The sequence below is a fragment of the Sander vitreus genome, chromosome 22 (assembly GCF_031162955.1).
Source record: "Sander vitreus isolate 19-12246 chromosome 22, sanVit1, whole genome shotgun sequence".
NCBI classification, from domain to species: Eukaryota; Metazoa; Chordata; class Actinopteri; order Perciformes; family Percidae; genus Sander; species Sander vitreus.
The window spans coordinates 926,724-947,571 of record NC_135876.1 but is presented as its reverse complement, the minus strand read 5'-3'; the positions used below and the strand labels follow the sequence as shown (position 1 = coordinate 947,571).

Here is a 20,848-nt window from a genome sequence, read left to right as displayed (position 1 = left end):
ATTATTAATGGAGCCTCTTATTCCCCTGCTCTGCCGTGCGCTGCTTTTGAAAATTAGCACTCATGATGAGTCTGCGCTCTCAGCAATCAATTTGCCACACTAAGTCCCTCCAAAAAGGTTACCTGTGGCAACTGAGCCCCGGTCACGTAACTTTGAATTCGCTTCTCCTGCCAATTTCTATTCAGCTAGTTAAATAAATGGCGCTGTCTGGAGAGTCAGCTGAATGAAATGTCAAAATATTGATGTTGAATAGTTATGTGATTTCAGGGCGTTTTGTCACAGGCAGAGGAGCGGGGTTTGGTGCAGGTGGTGCGCAGGGATAAGGGGGCGTGTCAGCCCTAGAGCTACTTTAATGATATTAGTAGAGATCTGCTTATTTATGAGGCTGCAAGTTATTCATGCTCAGCACTCGCTATCCATCACCGCTAGGATGGCTTACTGCAGCCTGCAACAGTAACAGAGTGAAGTAGTGCTACCAGAGTACCCCATTAATCACACACTTTGATCATTCACAACTTTAATATCTAGACATTCGGATTATAATGCAGGATTAATATGCTGATGATTAGCCTGCCAGTCCAAGTGCTGCGTTGCAAAAGGAACGTTTTATTTGTTTTTTTATTCTTTCTTCGCTCACCTTTCTTCTTAGTTGTCCTCAGTATCTGAGGTGGAGGAACGCTGCCTGCTGTTTGTGGTGTAGCAGTTCCCTCTGACTTCACCTGCCACCACTCATACAGGCTCAGTCTGCCTGAAAACCATCTAGTTTGTAAAATGAGTCCACCCATGTCTAAAGGTAAAAGTGTTTCTAGCTCTTCTAAATGTCCAAAGTTGAATACGCTGCAAAAAGCCTGCCAGATTGCATCGCGCTGCCTCCCCAATCTCAGCCTCTGTAGTTTCGAAGCAACGAATCGTACAAATAGGGATAAAGGTGCCCGTACACTCCAACAGGACTGCTTATCACATGGTCCCCCACACCTTTACGTAGGGTTGGGTGTCGTTTGGATTTTTTCCAATACCGGTGCTAAATTGATACTTTTCAAACGGCGCCGGTGCCTGAAACGATACTTTATAAAAGAAAAAGAAAAAGAAAAATATATTTTTTAAAAGAAGCACAAAACGACAGTCGGCGACATTTAAGAATGGCTTGTTTATGGCTAAGGCCATATGGTCAACATTAAATGATTTATTAAAAATGTAATAACAATAACCAATAAAAAATAACTTATTTCACCGCTAATTTTGCTGGTAAACGAAAAAGACAACCACTAGATGGGAAAGAGGGAAGAGCATTTTTATAATACAGCATGCAGCAAGAGGCTGGCGAGTTTCAAGTGAACGCACCGTCTGTGTCGTTTTTGTTGTATGTCCCGCTGTTGGAATCCTCTACGGTGAAATACAGACAAACTTTTACACCGTTTAGCTATCAGCATGTTAACCATGTTTAATTCAGCTGCTAGCTAACGGTAGGCTAACGTTACCTGCTGTCCAGTGTAGTGTTAACTAGCGTGACATGCGGCGATGTTTCTGTTGCCTCTAACGTCCGTTTTGGAGCATCAGAGAGAAGTGCAGCCATTTAAGTGAAATGAGGCACCAAAATCAACGTTGCTATTCGGTCTGGTAGATACCAGTCGTTGAGGCACCTGTGCCATATTAGCACCGGGTCTCGGTACCCAACCCTACCTTTACGACGTTACAATTAGATGGGCTGTGTCCGTCACTTTCTGTATCTTTCCAAAACCGCCAATCTGACATCCACATTATAACATTTATCACATGGCGCCCCTCTGTGAACACTTTCTAATCCTTATGAAGTAGTCAATGACACATCATATGAACTAGCTATTTTTGAGTATACCCTGACCCACACTTGTATATAAAAGTCTCTCCTCAAAGACACGCATGGTGTTGCACTTTATCTGATCAACTTGGTTGTACATAGAAAAATTGACCCAATCAAATATGTTTTATTTACTTTTTCTTTAATCCTGTGCTACTTTTGGTGTACGTGCCCAGTAAAGAGATCCAGCTTAACAAGACATACTGCCCTGACCTGGGAAGATGCCTCACATGTTTTTACCAGCAAGGCCTTGACAGGCTGAGGACAAAAAATAGCATTAGAACTTTGACCTTCTAAACGCTCCCTGTGAAAAGTGTAAATGCCCATGAAAATACAGCCCCTTTTTTGTAATTGAATTTCTGAAATATGTCATATTAAAAGTATTAGATTAGTATTATAAGTATTCTATTCAGAAAAAAATAACAAAATATGAATTTCTGAGATTGTGGTTATACAGAGGTCCCTTTGCAGAAATGCAAGAATGTACTTGCAACATGTTGCTGCACATTGATTGAATTAGATTATGCATTTCAGCTATTTTGCCTTCATTTTCTAGTTGCATCTCAACTGGAGTAGAAACCAGACTGTTTACCCCTTCAGCACGTCTGAGGAGACAACAAACAGAAGGAAATCACATGTACAGGTCATGGAAGGGGTTCAACCCTGTTTTGAAAAGCATGGACATTTTTTGGGGAATTTGTAATATTAAGGCTACAGAAGGTGAAAGTGATTGAAAAGAAATACATGTATTGTTCAGTCCTACTCATTGGCAGATAACTATTTGCTCATCTGGCTTCGGTCATGAGATCTGACAGCGCAAGAGTGGATTTGTTATTGAATTTTCTCTCTTTTGATGACTGTGGAGCCCCGGTGATAATGACTTCATATTTTACCATAAAACACATCCATGGAATTGAAGCAGGGACACACACACACACACACACACACACACACACACACACACACACACACACACACACACACACACACACACACACACACCATCTTATTGTGTGTGTTGTGCTCCTGTTGGTGACTGGGCAGGTCTGCGGTGTGTCTGGCAGGCTGCGGGGTCTCTGGGTTGCTCTGATAGCGCTTGTTCCTTTGAGGCCCCAACATGCTGTGGATAACGACACCAGCCTCGTCCAGAGTCTGATCTCAGGCCAGCACGAAACCATCCAGTGTTTCAGCTGCCAGGAACCGGGCAGAATAAAGATATACCCATGGTTGATTGGTTGAGCACATCATCAGACGTGTAACACAGGTTTGATAGCTGATAGCACCGGTCCTCCCTGCTCGGGCTCTTTGCTGGCACACAACGATGCCTGGATGCACCCTCGGAGAATGAGCCCACCCCTCTTGTCTCCCTCGTCTCCCCTTGATCTGCCTCAACTGGCTGCTCTCCCCCCACAGTTCCCCTCTGTTCTTTCTGTGCCTCTCCCCCTCCAAATCCGTCTTTCTTCTTTGCCTTCTCCCCTCCCAGATTGCCAGATTTTTATCGCTTTTCTGCGAGTCCTGCAAGGGGAACCTTGAGGGTCTCAGTGGGATCAATTTAAAAGGGAAGCTCTTGTCTCTCCTCCTCTCCTTGGCCCTCTCGGCTGATTGGGTCCGCTCGCCAGGAACTTGCAGGCTTTTGATCTCAACCACCCCCCTCACCGCACCCACCAACCCCTGCTCGAAGTTTTTGTCGGAGCTGTTCCACTTTCTGAGAAATGTGGGCCCCATCCCCTTTCTCTGCACCTGTGAGAGCAAAAAGTTTTGTAAACCCACTGGGTGGTACTAACAATCTATGGCGTGATTGACTTCTCTTTGAAGATGTGAGAGCGATCCGTCTCTTCAGGTGGAGGTACACCGAAGAGGACTCGTGGTCCTCGGGCCGCTCGCTTGAACAGCTCGTGAATTATGCATCGCAGCTCCCAGCAACTTCTCACCAGTGTGGGGAATGGCTCCTCTGTTACAAGAGGAGAAAGGTACAAGGTGGTGCCTGGGAGCGTTCCCATGCTGAGCTGTGTTGAAGTCGCTCCCTCTTTTTGTACCACATGAAGGAACAGTGACCCTGCAGCAGGAGGGACTACATCAGACTAAAATAACCAACCAGGGAGTGCTGTGTCCAGGCTTTTTATGTTTTTGTTGGAAACCTAAAGCACTGCTAAAGGACAATCCAGGATTATGACAACATGGGTCTTATTTTAGTATTTTTGGCCATCATTCCAATGGTTATGAAGACATTGTACTTAGCAAAGTAATGGCTGAGAACTGGGAACACAGTAACATCGCTACAACAAAGTTTGACAGGACAAGAAACATAAGCAAGGCAAGACTGCATGTGACTTAGGGCCAAAGATTACACCAAGTGTTTTGGGGAGGGCATCCCCTACACTGACCAGACTTCCTATCTAATGGTGTTTTTTCCATTACATGGTACCTGCTCGACTCGCCTCGACTCTACTCGCCTTTTTTGGTTTTCCATTACGTAAAATAGTCCCTGGTACCTGCCAACAGGTACTTTTTTTAGTATCTCCTCCGTCGAGGTTCCAAGCAAGCTGAGGCGATACCAACAGGTGATGTGAAAACCTGCAGACTCCTGATTGGTCGGAGAGAATCGTCACTAATCACTTTGCTAGCGACAGACGGGGGGGTGTCCTGAACAAACCCGCCATTTTTAAATAGTTTAGCCAGCGGTGTTTTTTTGCTGCCTCCAGCTTCTTTTGAAACTAAATGTGTCTTCTGGCAAACAGCCACATGGCGAGAATCAACAACACACACCTTCCACGTTCTGTGTGCGTGTCGCGTTAGGTCACGGCAGTTTCCTGCGGCGTCGCTATGACGACCAGCCACGCTCGCCTCACTCATGAGGCGGTGCTAAATCTGCAATGAAAAATGGAGGACGGGGCACCGCAGCCGAGCCGAGCTGGTACTAGCAGTGGGTAAGCGCCATAAGTATCAAATTATCCCCAGCCGTTATCCTTATTAATGATGGCCAAACTCATTAAACATAAGACCCACGTTGCAATAAAAACATGAATATTCAATCTTAGCTCACGGTCTGCAGCAACAAATGAAATTTCTTTAGCATATGATTTTGTTACGCTTGTTGTGTATTAGAACATTTTTTCTGTGGAATGGGCAGTAGAAACACCCAGTCAGTGTTTGGACAGGAGCCTACCCCCCCCCCGTCTCCTGCCAGGTCACTGGAGGTGAAACAGGAGTTTTTCTTGTCCCACCTCACTGACCTCTCGTCTCTTAAGAAAACTCCAGTCACGACTCCAGGATTAAAATTCTTGGTAAATTTAGCCAAACCTAGCCACAGGTTCCTGTGCTCTTGTTTTTTTTCAGGCCGTATCAAAAGAACATCACCTTATTTCTTGCCAGCTGGATGGAATAACCTTTCTCCGCCGCTGAGCTGCCTCAGAGAGGACCTGGAAGTTTGAGGTGGTTCGTAAAGCAAAGCACCCCTTATTTTCAGGGCTCTTGGGTCCCTCTGTGATGACATCATCGGTGTAGTTGTGCACTAATTGAGGTTTAATGCTAGAGTAGAGAGAGCAGGGCTGTAATTTTCCCGCCCCGGCCTGGAATAGAGACGACAGCTTTTCATGTGGTCCGGGCTAATTTAGGTTGCAGTGCTGCAGCTGTGGGACACCTCACACTTTTGTCCTTCTCATTCTGCCTAGAGATGGAAAAAAAAAAATATGGACCTTGTTTATAAAATAATGTAAAGGCTTTTGGCCATGCCCAGATTAAGACATCCAGTAGAACTGATAGAATGAAGCATAAGTCAATAAACTGTTGCTAAGACATTAGAAGAGTTTTTTTTACTACAAAACACTGACATGGAAATTGGACTTTAAAAAGGTTTTGGTAATATTCTTTCCAGTGCCTGTTGCAAAACCACCAATGTTCTTAAGTAAGCCGCAAAGAAATAAATCTATCCCAACCACCTCTGCCTAAAAACTGCACTCATTCTGAATGTAAAGCAACACAATGGGGTTTACATAGGCCTATGTAGATGGAGGAGGAGGAGGAGCATGAGGAACACGCAGCTGCAATATGCAGAATGGCATTCTGTATGTCATTATGATTGTATGTCCACAGAGCCTGGGCGTAATGACATTCATCCTCCCATCAGGGCAAACAAACATGCATGCACGCACACCGACACAAACACAGAGCTGTACCTGCTCTTTATCCCATGCGCCATATCAGGGCCGGTGTAAACATCAGGCCGTTTGAAGTGGAAAGCCGTAATCACAAGTGTAATCATTGACATTGCTGGGTGGTTACTGGACTGAGAGAGGAGGGGCAAGAGAGGCTGGGGATACCATCAAGGCCTGCAGAGACACCTGGTAGCAGTAGGAGACCAGACAAGCCTTTCAGAAGACTAAAAGACTGTTTAACCGTTACGTTCTGTCTCTAGGGATGAACTAGAACAGAATATTAAGGTAGGGCTGGGCGATATGGAGAAAATCAAATATCACAATATTTTTGACCAAATACCTCTAACGATATTGCGGCGATATGTAGGGTTGACTATTGGTGCTTTGACAAAATATTTACACAATGAGATTTGTGATAAATAATCATCAGGAATGTGGATAGAATGCCTAAGTGAGTAAAGGCAAATAATAGAACAGCTAGAACAGTCTGAACTTTACTGTAATGTACCCTGTAAAACCAGGAAAAGACAACACTTTTACGATATATTTTATAATATATACGATTATTACGTCATATTACGATATCCAAAATCTATTCAGACGATATCTAGATATCTCATATCCCGATATCGATTTATATTGATATATTGCCTAGTGTGTGTGTGTGTGTGTGTGTGTGTATATGTATGTATGTATATATATATATACACACATATTTTTTTTAGGGCTGTCAGCATTAACGCGTTAATCGCGATGCGATTAAGGGTCGAGCATAATGCGTTAATTTTTTTTAATCGCATGCCGCCATTTATTAATTTATTTTCACTTCACTCAGCTTTGCGTCATGCCTAACAGGACACTATTTTGCCGTACTTCCTTGTAACACATCCTGCTGCTGCAGGAATAGCAACGCGGATTTCGGTGCCTCATTCTGGCATAGACAGTATATAAGAATGGACCAACAGATCCCGTGTCTCTGGACGGAGACCAGTGAAGGACATTAGAAGCTCTTTCCCGGTGATGGCTGAGCGTTACTGAGCAGCCTCCAACTGAGCTTGAAGACGTAGATGTGACGTGAGCAACCTGTCTGAAAGTTGGAAGTCTTCTGGTAGCTGTGCCAAGAGAAATCTCAATCATTCCCAATCTAGCAGAGACGGAGAGCGTAGGTATATGTAAGGAGATAACATAGACACAGGCTAATTATTGATCACTAAAATGATAGTTAACATTAGTAATTACACTTAAACAGCTAATGGAAGTCCAAACTGCCTGAGAGCTTCTCCTGTACTATACGGTAACTCCTCTACTATGAGACAGGAAGTCTCGTGGTTATGACCCAATCGTTAGCCTATTGTTATAAAAACGTCTGCTACGGAGCCATAACGTGAGCTACAAGGTAATGGAGCCTTTTATACATTGTCGTGTTTCTTTAGAAATAAACAACGGACAAATAGTCTTTAAACGCTTCAGATGTAAAGGTATTCTCTGTCAAAGTGACGTCAGAATGAATGGCAGTCAATGGGATGCTAACGTCGGGTGATCGCTTTGTAGCATCAAAATGGCGCCATAGGAGGTTCGAGCTCTGAAGCGAAGCTTACCCCCTTGCATTCTGGTGCCACTGATATGTCTGCTCTTCTCTCTGATGCTCTGAAACAGACGTTACAGGCAACAGAAACATCGCTGCACGTGACGCTAGACACTACACTCGACAGCAGCTAATGTTAGCCTACTGCTAGCTAGTTAACACTATACTCGACAGCAGCTAACGTTATCCTACGGCTAGCTTGTTAACACTATACTCAACAGCAGCTAACGTTAGCCTACCGCTAGCTAGTAGCTGGATTAAACACGGTTAAATGCTGACAGCTAACACTAAACGGTGTAAAGTGTGACTGTGTTTTACTGTAGAGGATTCAACACCGGGATGTAACAATCTGCAGCTGCCGTCGGAGAAACAACACAGACGGTGCATTCAATGAAATGGTAATTTACAGGCTTGTGGTGCATTCAAAGTTATTGTTGTTGTTGTTAAATTCAAATGTGTGACTAGATTAAATATATAATAAACAAATACTAATCTTAAAGTCAAGTTCATAAAGTCACTTTCTTTGCATTCATTTGATTCCCAATCAAGATCCTCTGGTAAGAATGGCTTTCCATTGTTAATATGGACTTCCATCCATCCATCCATCTTCATCCGCTTATCCGGGGTCGGGTCGCGGGGGTAGCAGCTCCAGCAGGGGACCCCAAACTTCCCTTTCCCGGGCCACATTAACCAGCTCCGACTGGGGGATCCCGAGGCGTTCCCAGGCCAGGTTAGAGATATAATCCCTCCACCTAGTCCTGGGTCTCCCCCGAGGCCTCCTCCCAGCTGGACGTGCCTGGAACACCTCCCTAGGGAGGCGCCCAGGGGGCATCCTTACCAGATGCCCGAACCACCTCAACTGGCTCCTTTCGACGCAAAGGAGCAGCGGCTCTACTCCGAGCTCCTCACGGATAACTGAGCTTCTCACCCTATCTCTAAGGGAGACGCCAGCTACCCTCCTGAGGAAACCCATTTCGGCCGCTTGTACCCTGGATCTTGTTCTTTCGGTCATGACCCAGCCTTCATGACCATAGGTGAGGGTAGGAACAAAAACTGACCGGTAGATTGAGAGCTTTGCCTCTCTTTTCGTCACAACGGTGCGATAAATTGAATTTAATACCGCACCTGCTGTGCCGATTCTCCGACCAATCTCCCGCTCCATTGTCCCCTCACTCGCGAACAAGACCCCAAGGTACTTGAACTCCTTCACTTGGGGTAAGGACTCATTCCCTACCTGGAGAAGGCACTCCATCGGTTTCCTGCTGAGAACCATGGCCTCCGATTTAGAGGTGCTGATCCTCATCCCAGCCGCTTCACACTCGGCTGCGAACCGATCCAGTGAGTGCTGAAGGTCACAGGCCGATGATGCCATCAGGACCACATCATCTGCAAAAAGCAGCGACGAGATCCCCAGCCCACCGAACTGCAACCCCTCTCCACCCCCGACTACGCCGATATCCTGTCCATAAATACTACAAACAGGATTGGTGACAAAGCTTAGCCCTGGCGGAGGCCAACTCACCTGAAACGAGTCCGACTTACTGCCGAGAACCCGGACACAGCTCTCGCTTTGGTCGTACAGAGATTGGATGGCCCTGAGAAGGGACCCCCTCAGCCCGCACTCCCGCAGCACCTCCCACAGTATCTCCCGGGGCACCCGGTCATACGCCTTCTCCAGATCCACAAAACACATGTAGACTGGTTGGGCATACTCCCAGGCTCCCTCCAGGATCCTTGCGAGAGTAAAGATCTGGTCCGTTGTTCCACGACCAGGACGGAATCCGCATTGTTCCTCTTCAACCTGAGATTCGACTATCGACCGAACCCTCCTTTCCAGCACCTTGGAGTAGACTTTACCGGGAGGCTGAGAAGTGTGATACCCCTGTAATTGGCACACACCCTCTGGTCCCCCTTTTTAAAAAGGGGAACCACCACCCCGGTCTGCCACTCCTTAGGCACCGTCCCAGACTTCCACGCAATGTTGAAGAGGCGTGTCAACCAAGACAACCCCTCCACACCCAGAGCTTTAAGCATTTCTGGACGGATCTCATCAATTCCTGGGGCTTTGCCACTGTGGAGTTGTTTAACTACCTCAGCAACCTCCACCAGGGAAATTGATGCCAATCCCCCCTCATCCTCCAGCTCTGCCTCTACCATAGAGGGCGATAGTCGGATTTAGGAGTTCCTCAAAGTGCTCCTTCCACCGCCCTATTACCTCCTCAGTTGAGGCTAACAGCGTCCCATCCTTACTGTACACAGCTTGGATGGTTCCCCGCTTCCCCCTCCTGAGGTGGCGAACGGTTTTCCAGAAGTACCTTGGTGCCGACCGAAAGTCCTTCTCCATGTCTTCTCCGAACTTCTCCCACACACGCTGCTTTGCCTCTTTCACGGCAGAGGCTGCAGCCCTTCGGGCCCTTCGGTACCTTGCAACTGCCTCCGGAGTCGTCTGGGATAACATATCCCGGAAAGACTCCTTCTTCAGTCGGACGGCTTCCCTGACCACCGGTGTCCACCACGGTGTTCGTGTGTTACCGCCCCTTGAGGCACCTAAGACCCTAAGACCACAGCTCCTCACCGCAGCTTCAGCAATGGAAACTTTGAACATTGTCCACTCGGGTTCAATGCCCCCAGCCTCCACAGGGATGCACGAAAAGCTCCGCCGGAGGTGTGAGCTGAAAGTCTGTCGGACAGGGGCCTCCTCCAGACGTTCCCAATTTACCCCGCACTACCCGCTTTGGGCTTACCAGGTCTGTCCAGTCTTCCCCCACCCTCTGACCCAACTCACCACCAGATGGTGATCGGTTGACAGCTCCGCCCCTCTCTTCACCCGAGTGTCCAAAACATACGGCCTCAGATCAGATGAAACGATTATAAAATCGATCATTGACCTTTGGCCTAGGGTGCTCTGGTACCAAGTACACTTATGAGCATCCCTATGTTCGAACATGGTGTTCGTTATAGACAATCCATGACTAGCACAGAAGTCCAACAACAAACAACCACTCTGGTTTAGTTCAGGGAGGCCGTTCCTCCCAATCACGCCTCTCCATGTGTCTCCATCATTACCCACGTGCGCGTTGAAGTCCCCCAGCAGAACTATGGAGTCCCCCGAATGGAGCCCGATGCAGGACTCCACTCAAGGTCTCCAAGAAGGCCGAATACTCCGAACTCTTGTTCGGTGCATATGCACAAACAGTCAGAGTTTTCCCCCCCACAACCCGCAGGCGTAGGGAGGCGACCCTCTCGTCCACCGGGTTAAACTCCAACGTAGCGGCGCTCAGCCGGGGGCTTGTGATAGGATTTTTGAACCATTCTTTGTCTGGCCCCTCACCTGAGACCACTTTGCCTTGGGAGACCCTACCAGGAGCACAAAGCTCCAGACAACACAGCCCTCAGGTTCATAGGGACACACAAACCTCTCCACCACGATAAGGTGATGGTTCCCGGAGAAGAATATGGACTTATAATAGTATAATAATAGAATTTTAATCATGTGATAAAACATGCGATTAATCGCGATTAACTATAGAAATTCAACGATTAATCGTTTAAGAAAATTTAATCATTTGACAGCCCTAATTTTTTTTTTTTTAAAGATTCTTTTGGGGCATTTTCGGCCTTTATTTGACAGGACAGCTGAAGACATGAAAGGAGAGGGGGGGGGAAATGACATGCAGCAAAGGGACGCAGGTCGGAGTTGAACCCGGGCCCGCTGCGTCGAGGAGTAAACCTCTATATGTACTTCTACCAACTGATCTATCCGTGCGCCCACCCAGCCCGATATTAAGGTGTTAATAAACTGTCAAATGAATTGAACTTCACTTTGTGGGAGGACGAAAGAGGCGCGCAGTCTTTTAGCGTTCTTGGCCTGTAAATTGAGAATTTGCAGTGATGCATACTTAAGTACAATTTTGAGGTACTTGTACTTGAATATTTCAGTTTCATGCTCCGTTATACTTCTACTCCACTACATCTTAGAGGGAAATATTGTTTCGACAACTTTAGTTATTACACCTTCAGATTATTAATACAATCCACTAATAAATGATGATGCATTATTATAAATTAAGCTACCCAACAGTACATAAAGTAATTAAAATTAGCTCCACCTTTACCAGCTGCAACATTATAAGTGATGAACATAATGCATCAATAATTATAATCCAATGATACATTTTATTCGGAAATAGGTCATTCTGCATAATGAGTACTTTGCTAATATTTTTGGGACTTTTTAAGACAGCAGTGTTTCCACTATAACTGTACAAGCCTGGTAGCCCTCCACTGGCCAACGGGAACCATTGCCAGGCCAGAAAAAAATGTTTTAATGCCAAAAATAACGCCAAATATCCATTGTGTTGTCCTACATTCATTCAGTGACACACTGCCTTGAGTCCATGAACGAGGCAACTGTCTGTGGTTAGTTCACAGCAGGACAGTCGAGTGTGTTATCTAAACTTGCCCTGATTGTTCTCTGTGGAGTTTGCTGGACGTGATGTAATGAAGTGTTTTATGTGGAGTGAGCACTGCGCCGGACCCCGGCCCGTCCGCCACTTTTAGGAGAAAGTAAGTAAAATATTGGAGTGCTCTGTCCACCACTGAGAGTTTAGTTTGAAAGCAGGTTCCATTAGACACTGACACACACGTGTCATGACATATACCGTAGTAAGATGCTAAATTGAATTACATTTTGAAAATAACAAAGTACATGGTATTGGTAGTAGAGGTATTTGTGTTTTCGTCATTTAAACCACAGAATTGTCTAATGTGCGAACTCTTGGAGCTAAGCCCAATATCATCCGCTGAGTAATGTGGCGAAACAGTGCACAGTGGCACATGTATAAACTCAAACAGAAGCTGTTTGGCAGCAGGATGCTGTGCTCAGCCCTCATATGGAGAAGTTTGTCAGTGAAAATGAAAGTAAGCAGTAGATGTCACTGTACATTGTGTATCACTGCCTCTGTAATGTACAGTGGCCTCGGGGTGTGATTTGGAAATGAGAGAGCGTTTTGTGATTAACTCTCAGCACGTGCACACACACACACACACACACACACACACACACACACACACACACTGATCCCATTGTATCAGGTCTAGCTGGCCTCTGTCTGGGCCAAAGCCTGTTAACTCCAATTCAGAGCATAGCTCTGTCAGAGTTGACATAACAACCTCCCGCTCTGGGGCTGAACACTGGAGTGAGTGAGTGAGTGAGATATGTCTGTCTGTCTGTCCTGGGACTATCTGCAAATGAACCATTGAAATTCCCACTCAGATTCAGCTGTGTTTTGATCATTTGCTTGGTGTTTGGACATTTTGCTATCAGTCTAGCCCTGGACTTTTAGATTTAAATAAAAGATTCTGATATCACGTCATGTCACATTGTCAACATGGTACGTGGATACATGAAGAAGAACATAGGCTAGTGGGTTATATGTCTAATGCTTTTTGAAAACTTAAGGCTTTCTTCTTCATAAAACGTGTCGGACATCATCACATTTTTGTATACATTTTTATTCATTTACTTTAGTAAGCTACAGGACAGCGTCTTTCAAAACATGACCTGCGTGAAAGAGAAGGGGAAAAAATGTAATGCGTATCTGTCCCCAGCACATTTCAAACCAAACTGACGCCCATGCCCCTCATACCTCAAATGAATTACATTTTACTTTGAAGCTTAGTACTTAAGCATCACCGGTTTTCAAGTATTAGTAATTAAGTCTTATTTCAATGCAGTTTGGTTTCTGACTTTGCAGGGTTTAACATACAGGAGTTGAAAATAATACAGTTGCCCTCAATGTGATTTTAAATATTTAAATAGAAGTTGTGTGCATAACTTAAGAATAATTGTAATTATTATACACCCTAATTGACCTTGAATACATTGTTTGTTGTTGTGCCATGAATACTATAGATAGATAGATGAATGAATACAGTTAGCCTACATCTGGGGAGCATGGAATACCGAGTGATGTCGTTATGACATTTAGGCTAAACAAACGTTAGGTGTTCTTTGCATTTGTACTCAAGGTTAATATCCAGAACAGTTAGTTCCTTCACAATAAGCATTTTTCTATGTGTTCCCATCCCAGCTCATTAGAATCAGCTTGTTCAGAGTGGATGACTTGCTGTGTTGTCTGATTTGAGTTCAGGCAGCTCCCGCATTCCAGCGTGGCGTGTTCTGGAGACTCGCGTTTCTCAATAATTTATCCAGACAACTAGAATGATTATTCTATGAATATGCACTAAAAATTCCTTTCTTGTGCTCTTTCTCTCTAAGTTTGTGCATGCCAGTGTGTGCTGAAATGTGTGTGCATGTGAGCAAAAGTGTTGCTGTGCGTATGCAGCTCTTTTCGGCCTGAAACAAAGGAGGTGTCAGAGTGAATTAGGCCCCCTACGACTGAACGCCCAGAGAGCTTAGAGATGCACCACAGGTTCTGCTGAGTCGCACATGAGCCCCGGTGTCTGCCTCTTCCCCTCCACTCCCCCCCCCCTTTGCCCCCCTGCACTCGCCCCCTCTCCACTCCTGAGTTGCTCTAACAAGGTTGTTGGAAGAGGATAAGGCGTGTTAAATGAATAATTTACACAGAAGAGCGCTCCTTATTTATTTAATACGGCTGGATCTGACTGAATGGGCAGCCTGCGTCCCCAACTGCCAAGACACCGGCTAAACGAGCACTCGCTCGGCTTAATGGAGGGCCAAAGCGACAGGCATTTAGAGAGAGCGAGGGGGTGCATCAGAGACGTTGTAGAGTGTGTGTGTGTGTGTGTGTGTGTGTGTGTGTGTGTGTGCGTGCGTGAAACAGGCCTTGTGAAACTAGTATGTGAATATCTTGTCACTGCTGTATGTACTTTGTCTTCGCACCATATTTTTTTAGTTTTTTTAAATGCTTCCAGGAATTTACTGAACACTGCTCCACTCTGACGAATGCATGGAAAACACATTTTATAGACGCCATATTTTTTGGTGCTAGTTTATGGAGCCCCAAATTGGTCAATACTGAATTGACTTTTAATCATATTTAAATTATTAATGATAATTATGTCATTAACTATATTTATACATAAAGTTAAATATATTGAAAAACCAATAAATTATGACATAATTTGATAAATTATTAAAATATATATATATTGTTATGAAACTTAATTCATTATTTTATCACAATGTCTAATGTTCCTTTTCATTTCAAATTGTCCCTTTTTTATAATAGTATTTTTCACGATGATGTTCTTATGTCATATGTCACTTTTCATGATAGTGGAGTTGTCACCAGTATCCCCCCTTTGGCTAGTTGTTGCTGTAGCTAACAGGAGCTAACTAGCTACATTTGGTAACGGAGGCTAAAAGGTGAGGGGGCAGGCATTGGTGACAACTCCACTGATATGAAAAGGGACTTTTGAAAAGGAATGTTTTGAAATGAACATGTCTATAATGAAATACAAATTAGTATATCATGTTTCATAATAATTACTTTAGTTTCTAGATTAGTTTTTTTTTTTTGATTTTGTGTTTTGACTTTTATTATTTATTTCATCCTGTCTTGTTTATTTATTGAACACGTTAGGGCTCCATACTAATGGCATAGCAAACGTGTGATTGCTGTGGGTTTTCTCTATTTTGTACACTTTATGTTAAAGGTTTGTGTTTGATGTCTTTACAGGGGGAGTGTGGAGAGGGGGGACAGGACCACAACCCGGGCACCGCCCAGAAAGAGGAGGAGGAGGAGGAGCGAGGGAGCAGCCAAGGAGGAAGGATCATCCAATCGGTAAATACTTTTTGGATGGACATCAGTTGTTTTTTCAGATGCAATAAGGCACATTTTAACACTGTTTTCCATCATTATGTTTGCACAATTTAAAGGATTGCGACACAGTGGGAGTCATGGGAGTCAAGTTAGTTTGTTTGTTGAAACAAACACAAGATGGGTGAGTGTCAGTGTTGTTCAATAATTAAGCATCAGCCCTTGTGTTCTAGCACTACAGAGAGGAAATAAGACCGCTTCAACCAGTCAGGTCATGATCAAAATCTTTGTCCTCCTCCTCCTCATAGTCCTCTTCTTTTTCCTCCTGTGGACAGAAGCTGCTCCGCTCAGCATGAGAGATACATCGCCACAGTTCCCCCGTGTGTGTGTGTGTGTGTGTGTGTGTGTGTGTGTGTGTCTCGCTCACTCTCTCCCAGGAGAATGAAATCCCACAGCTCACACTGACCTCATTATAAAAATAGCTCATCTATCCAGCCATCACATTTCCCTCCATTTCCCCTCTCCTCCGCAATCTCTTAGATATCTATCGTGATCCTCTCCACCTTCCACTCACCCCTCTCCGTCTCCCCATCAGTGTTTGTGCTGGATTTAACGTGAGATTAAAAGCTTACGCAAGACCTTGTAACGGCAAGGTCCCCCCCCCCCCTGCACCTGTCATTACCAATCTTGCCGTAATCTGGGATCATAAGATGTCTTTGAATCATGAAACATCTCTGAGTAACATTAAAGACGGTGTTTACATGATCTGTTAACGTTGTATTTTGCTGAGGCAGTCATCCCACCATTTTTCTCTGGGCTTCCTTTTTTTTACTCTCTTGTACCTGGCCCACCGCCTCTCCTCACCTCCCCTACCAGTGGAGTGATATCCCCCCTATCAGAGGGAACTGCGCTCACGTCTGGTTAATTTAACAGCATCAGTGATCATTATGGTCCAAGGCTGGCTTTGATCCTGCCAGACAGCATTTCCTATGGTTTTAATAACCCAACAAAGACACCTTAGCAGATGCTAAATTTATGGACTTAAGACAAAGACGGAGGCAGACAGACGTGAAGGATTCACCCAATCTTCAGGAATGAGAATTGCTTTGTAAGATTCTTTTTAAAAAAAACTCTTTTGAAGACTTTTTCTGCCTAAAAAAAAAAAAAAAAAAAAGGTGATTGAGCGTTCATGCTGTTTTTCAGTAAAGCCCTGTTTTACATTCACAGTTAAACACATAGCCACCCCTGGGAGCTATTTATACAAGCGCAGCACTGTTGGCCACTGAGCCACTCTACTGGAGCCGCTCGGGGTACTGAAGATCTGCAGAATTAATAATTAGAATACAAATGATTATAAATAACAAGTGTTCCACAGAGTTCAAAGTGTGCAACCAAAGTGATTAGGGGCGTGGGGGAGTGTGTGGAATATACCGTCACATTTGTTCATAATTCAGGGGCGTGGAATAACAAACGTCATTGATTTTTCACAGAACCTTTGTAATCTAGAGGACAGAAGTATTAGTGTGTGCAGTATTTTGGCATCTGATCAGCATTCACGGGTCTGTTAAACTTGTGTTTTATCTCTTACCTGAAGCATCACACCTCCACCAACGCAGCCCTGATTTCAGTCTGAAAGGCCACTAATCTTTTGAACAAGTTCCACTCAAGTTTCAAGTAACGCTTACCTTACACTAGAACAGTTTAAACAGACTTTGAAAAGACTAAAGTGTGACACCATCTCACATCTAAAGACAATCATCTCACATCTGACATCAAAGACTGTCCTAAATAATATGTGAAGACTGGGGATCTTGCAGGGTCACACATTGCAAGACTACAACTAGATTTGTTTTGAAACCAAGCTAGCTAGCTACCGTTAGCGTTAGCTGGTAACTTGAGGGAAAGTCTGCAGATGTTCTGTTCTGCCGTCCATGCAGATGTCTCCAGTACCCGGAGGTCTGTGTTTATCCACCAGTAAATCCCAGCTGGATGAAGCGCTTCAGAAGGGTTGAAAATCTGCAACTTTCACTCTTTAGCGTTTAGCTTAGCAACCATAAACAACACTGGCTCTAGCCAGTTTGCTGCTTCCTGTTTGGTGCTGGAGGGAGCGCACCCATTGGTTGTTGATAATGTTCAAGTGATTTCACTTTACAACCAAGACTTAAAACCTACGATAATGTCAAAGCGAGAAGCAGCGAGCTTGTGACCGGGAGGTCGTCGGTTCAATCCCCAGACCGACCAGATAAAATCTGGGTGGGGAAAGTGAAAGAGTAGCACTTGTCCCTCCCTCATTACCACCACTGAGGTGCCCTTGAGCAAGGCCCTTAACCCCAACGGCTCCAGTGGAGCTGCTCAGTGGCCAGGAGATCAGACTGTGGTTGAACCGGGCAGCTTCCAGGTATGAATGTGGAACTGTGTGAATGTGATCAGGGTGTTCCTGCAAAAGAAAGGCTGCCTCTCAGTGAACCTTCCCTGAATAAATAAAGGTTAATAAACACGTTTGATTTAGTCTGAACATCCAGATGGGAAAAAGACTGATCGGACTGAGTGTTATGACCACATTACACCAAACGATGGAGACGACGGGAGCGCGCCCCAACTCTAACAAGACTCTCAGGATTTCCTTCTGATAATGGAAATTAGTCTGTGACAGTGGAATCGCTTGAAAAGTCGTTTGGTGTAAAATCAGCATTATTTGAAACAAGTCCAAGTCAAGTCTTAACAAAGGAAGTGTCAAGTTGTTGAGGGCAACTTTAAAGGGGCTCTAAGCGATGTTGGGTGTATAAGTATTGTCAAACAAAACGGAGACTAGCTCGCCCCTCCCTCCTCCTCATCCCGTCCCCCCCCCCTCCTTTTTTCACACCAACCCCCACCCCCAAATCCTTCTGGTCAGTTATTGGCTGGAACACTGGTTGTTATGTTTGGTGGTGCAGGTTGGCACAGTTTGTTTTTGTTGCAGTTTGTGGAGCCTGGGCTGTCTACAGAGACCGCGTTTTTTTCTCACTATCTGCAGATGGAGAGGAGATGTTTGCTGGATGTGACAAAAATGTTGTAGCCTAAAAAACGCGTGACATCGCTTAGAGCTCCTTTAAGTCAAGTCAGAAGACGCAAAGTGCAAGTCAGCTGCAGGTCATTCACGTCTCTAAATGCTGACCATTAACATGACACGATTACTTTACTCCCCTATGCGACAGCACATACTGTAAACATAATGTCTCACCTTTTCAAATAAGTACATCTCAAATGTCTCACTTTATAAAATGCAGTCAAAATACAAGAAGGAACACCGTACCAAAGCCTCATAATGTTCTTAAAGATTCAGATAATGGGAGGTCCCAGGCAGTGTTGGGTGTAACACGTTAAAGTAACGGAACTACTTTTTCGGGTAAAAAATAGTGTAACGCGCTACTACTGAAAATTTGGTTTTCAATTCGGCGCATTGTTACTTTTCCCAGGGACAGATTTGACAGTGACGCTGCATCCTCAGCTGCGCGCTCACAAGCTCCACACGGGACGTGACAGAGGCTGGTAGCAGAGTAATCATGGCAAGTGAGAAGCAGACAACGCTAACTTTTGAGAGCGTTTTAAGCTTTGTGGCTTTTTGCTGGACGGTGCTCTGGGCCAGGCAGACACAAAGCTGACAACCTCACAGATGGATGCGGTGGAGATGGCCTCATACATACATGCAGCAGACCGCTGTGGACTTGTGTCGGTCGCACGGACACGCAAGGACTTCCAGAAAAGATGCTGCATGTGTCTGTGACAATGCACAGACCATCGTGGCTGCACGACCGGTACATGGACTGACACGGCTGATTCATAATGAATCAGCCGTCACTCTGTGAGGAGAGAATCCAGCCTGCAGTGGAGTTCAGACACTTCACTGATAGACCAGAGATTTATGGTCAAAGATAGTTTTGGTATAATCAACTTCAGTCTCTGCTAGAGATGCCTGCTTTTAAAAGTAACAAGTAAAGTAAAAAGTTACTTTCCATAGGGGGTAACTAAGTAAAGTAACAGATTACTTTTTTAAAGAGTAACGAGCAAACACTACTTTTTAAAAGTAACTTCCCCAACACTGGTCCCAGGTTACAGATGAATTTCTTGCAGTGAAAAAGAGCTACAAGTTTTTAGTCCTCGTATGTTTAAACTTCAGTCTGACTTCACAGTCTCACAGACATAGTAGCGCAATGTAATGATTTTTTTTTTTTTTGTGAAGCTAATACCAAGGTGTAAGTGATTTCACAGCAGCCAGCTGCCTGTCTGATTCATTTCTATTTTAGCTTTGACAGTGTAGAGTTTAGGGCTGCAGTTATTTACATTGTCGATGAATCCGTTAGTTGTTCGTTCATCATCCATTAGATGGTCTATAGAATGCCAGAAACTGGTGAAAAAATGTTAATCAGTGTTGTCCACAACTCAAAGATATTCAATTTACTGTCGCAGAGATGTGAAGAAACTAGAAAATATTCACATTTAACAAGCTGGGATCCAAGAATTCCTGACTCAAACCGATTAATCGATTATCAAAATAGTTGGCGATTCATTTAATAGTTGACCACAAATCGATTCATTTATTCATCTTTGCAGATCTACATTTGTAGAAGGGTTACAACAAGTTACCACAAAGTGGAAGCATACTTGTTTGTGTTCACCTCTCTTTTGTAACATTACCTTCTCACCTGCATATCCAGCAGCTTATTCCCCCCAGGCAGGCCAGCTTATGATAAATAAGAACAAGCTGCCTCACATTGACCTGCTTTTAGAAGCTCGGGCTCACCTCAACAGGAGAAGAAACTTGGATCATCTGCATATTCCTTTGATCTCGCACCGGTTCTCGAGGAGCAGCCGTCATTAAGGAAGTTTGCGCGGCGTTTCCCCTCTTCCTCTCATTGTGGCTGAAGCGCCACCACGTGCCCCCTTCTCTGCTAGTGCCCTTCACTCCATCACAAGCCCCTTCCAAATCCTCTACCCTACGCCCTTCGCTTCAAAGCGGGTTCTGGGTTGAAAGCCAAAACCCCTCTTGCCTGTCCTTCACCGCTATGCTGACGTGTTTGTGTTGTGTTGCCCTTGGGGTGGGTTACCCCCACCCCCTCCATCTCATCTCTTCTCCTCCCCACCTTGCTGTTTATCTGTCTCTGGGCTCATCACGTCCCTGAACCTGCTCTAATTAGCATCCCACACAACACTGTTTATTTACTCAGGTACCGACAGAAAGGGGAGGGAGGTGAGAATGAAAGCGAGAGTCGGGGGGGGGGAGAGAGAGACAGAGAGAGAGAGAGAGAGAGATGATTCAGAGAATCAAAGAGCTTTGAGACTCTCTCATAGCGGATGTAGGGGGTAATGATAGTTGGAAAGACACGGTGCAGAAAGTGAGAGATGGAGAACTTTCCCGCCTCTCCACGCCTCCTCTCTGCCTTTTCCAGCGTTTCATCTGAGATGCAGAGTGCCTAAAATTAGCAAGCTGGCAGCTTCCTCCCTTCCTTCCTTCCTTCCTTCCTTCTTTCCAGGGCCCCCATTAAAGTTC

The 20,848-nt window shown here is 44.9% G+C and overlaps 1 protein-coding gene across 1 annotated transcript in view; it reads left to right on the top strand.

Annotated features, from left to right (window-relative positions):
- LOC144537005 (zinc finger protein 438-like) overlaps positions 1-20,848 on the top strand; it is a 58,405-nt gene that overhangs the window by 22,235 nt on the left and 15,322 nt on the right. The window contains 2 exon segments of the mRNA XM_078280396.1: positions 15,241-15,345; positions 15,441-15,505. The gene's annotated coding sequence lies outside the window, so the exon portion shown is untranslated.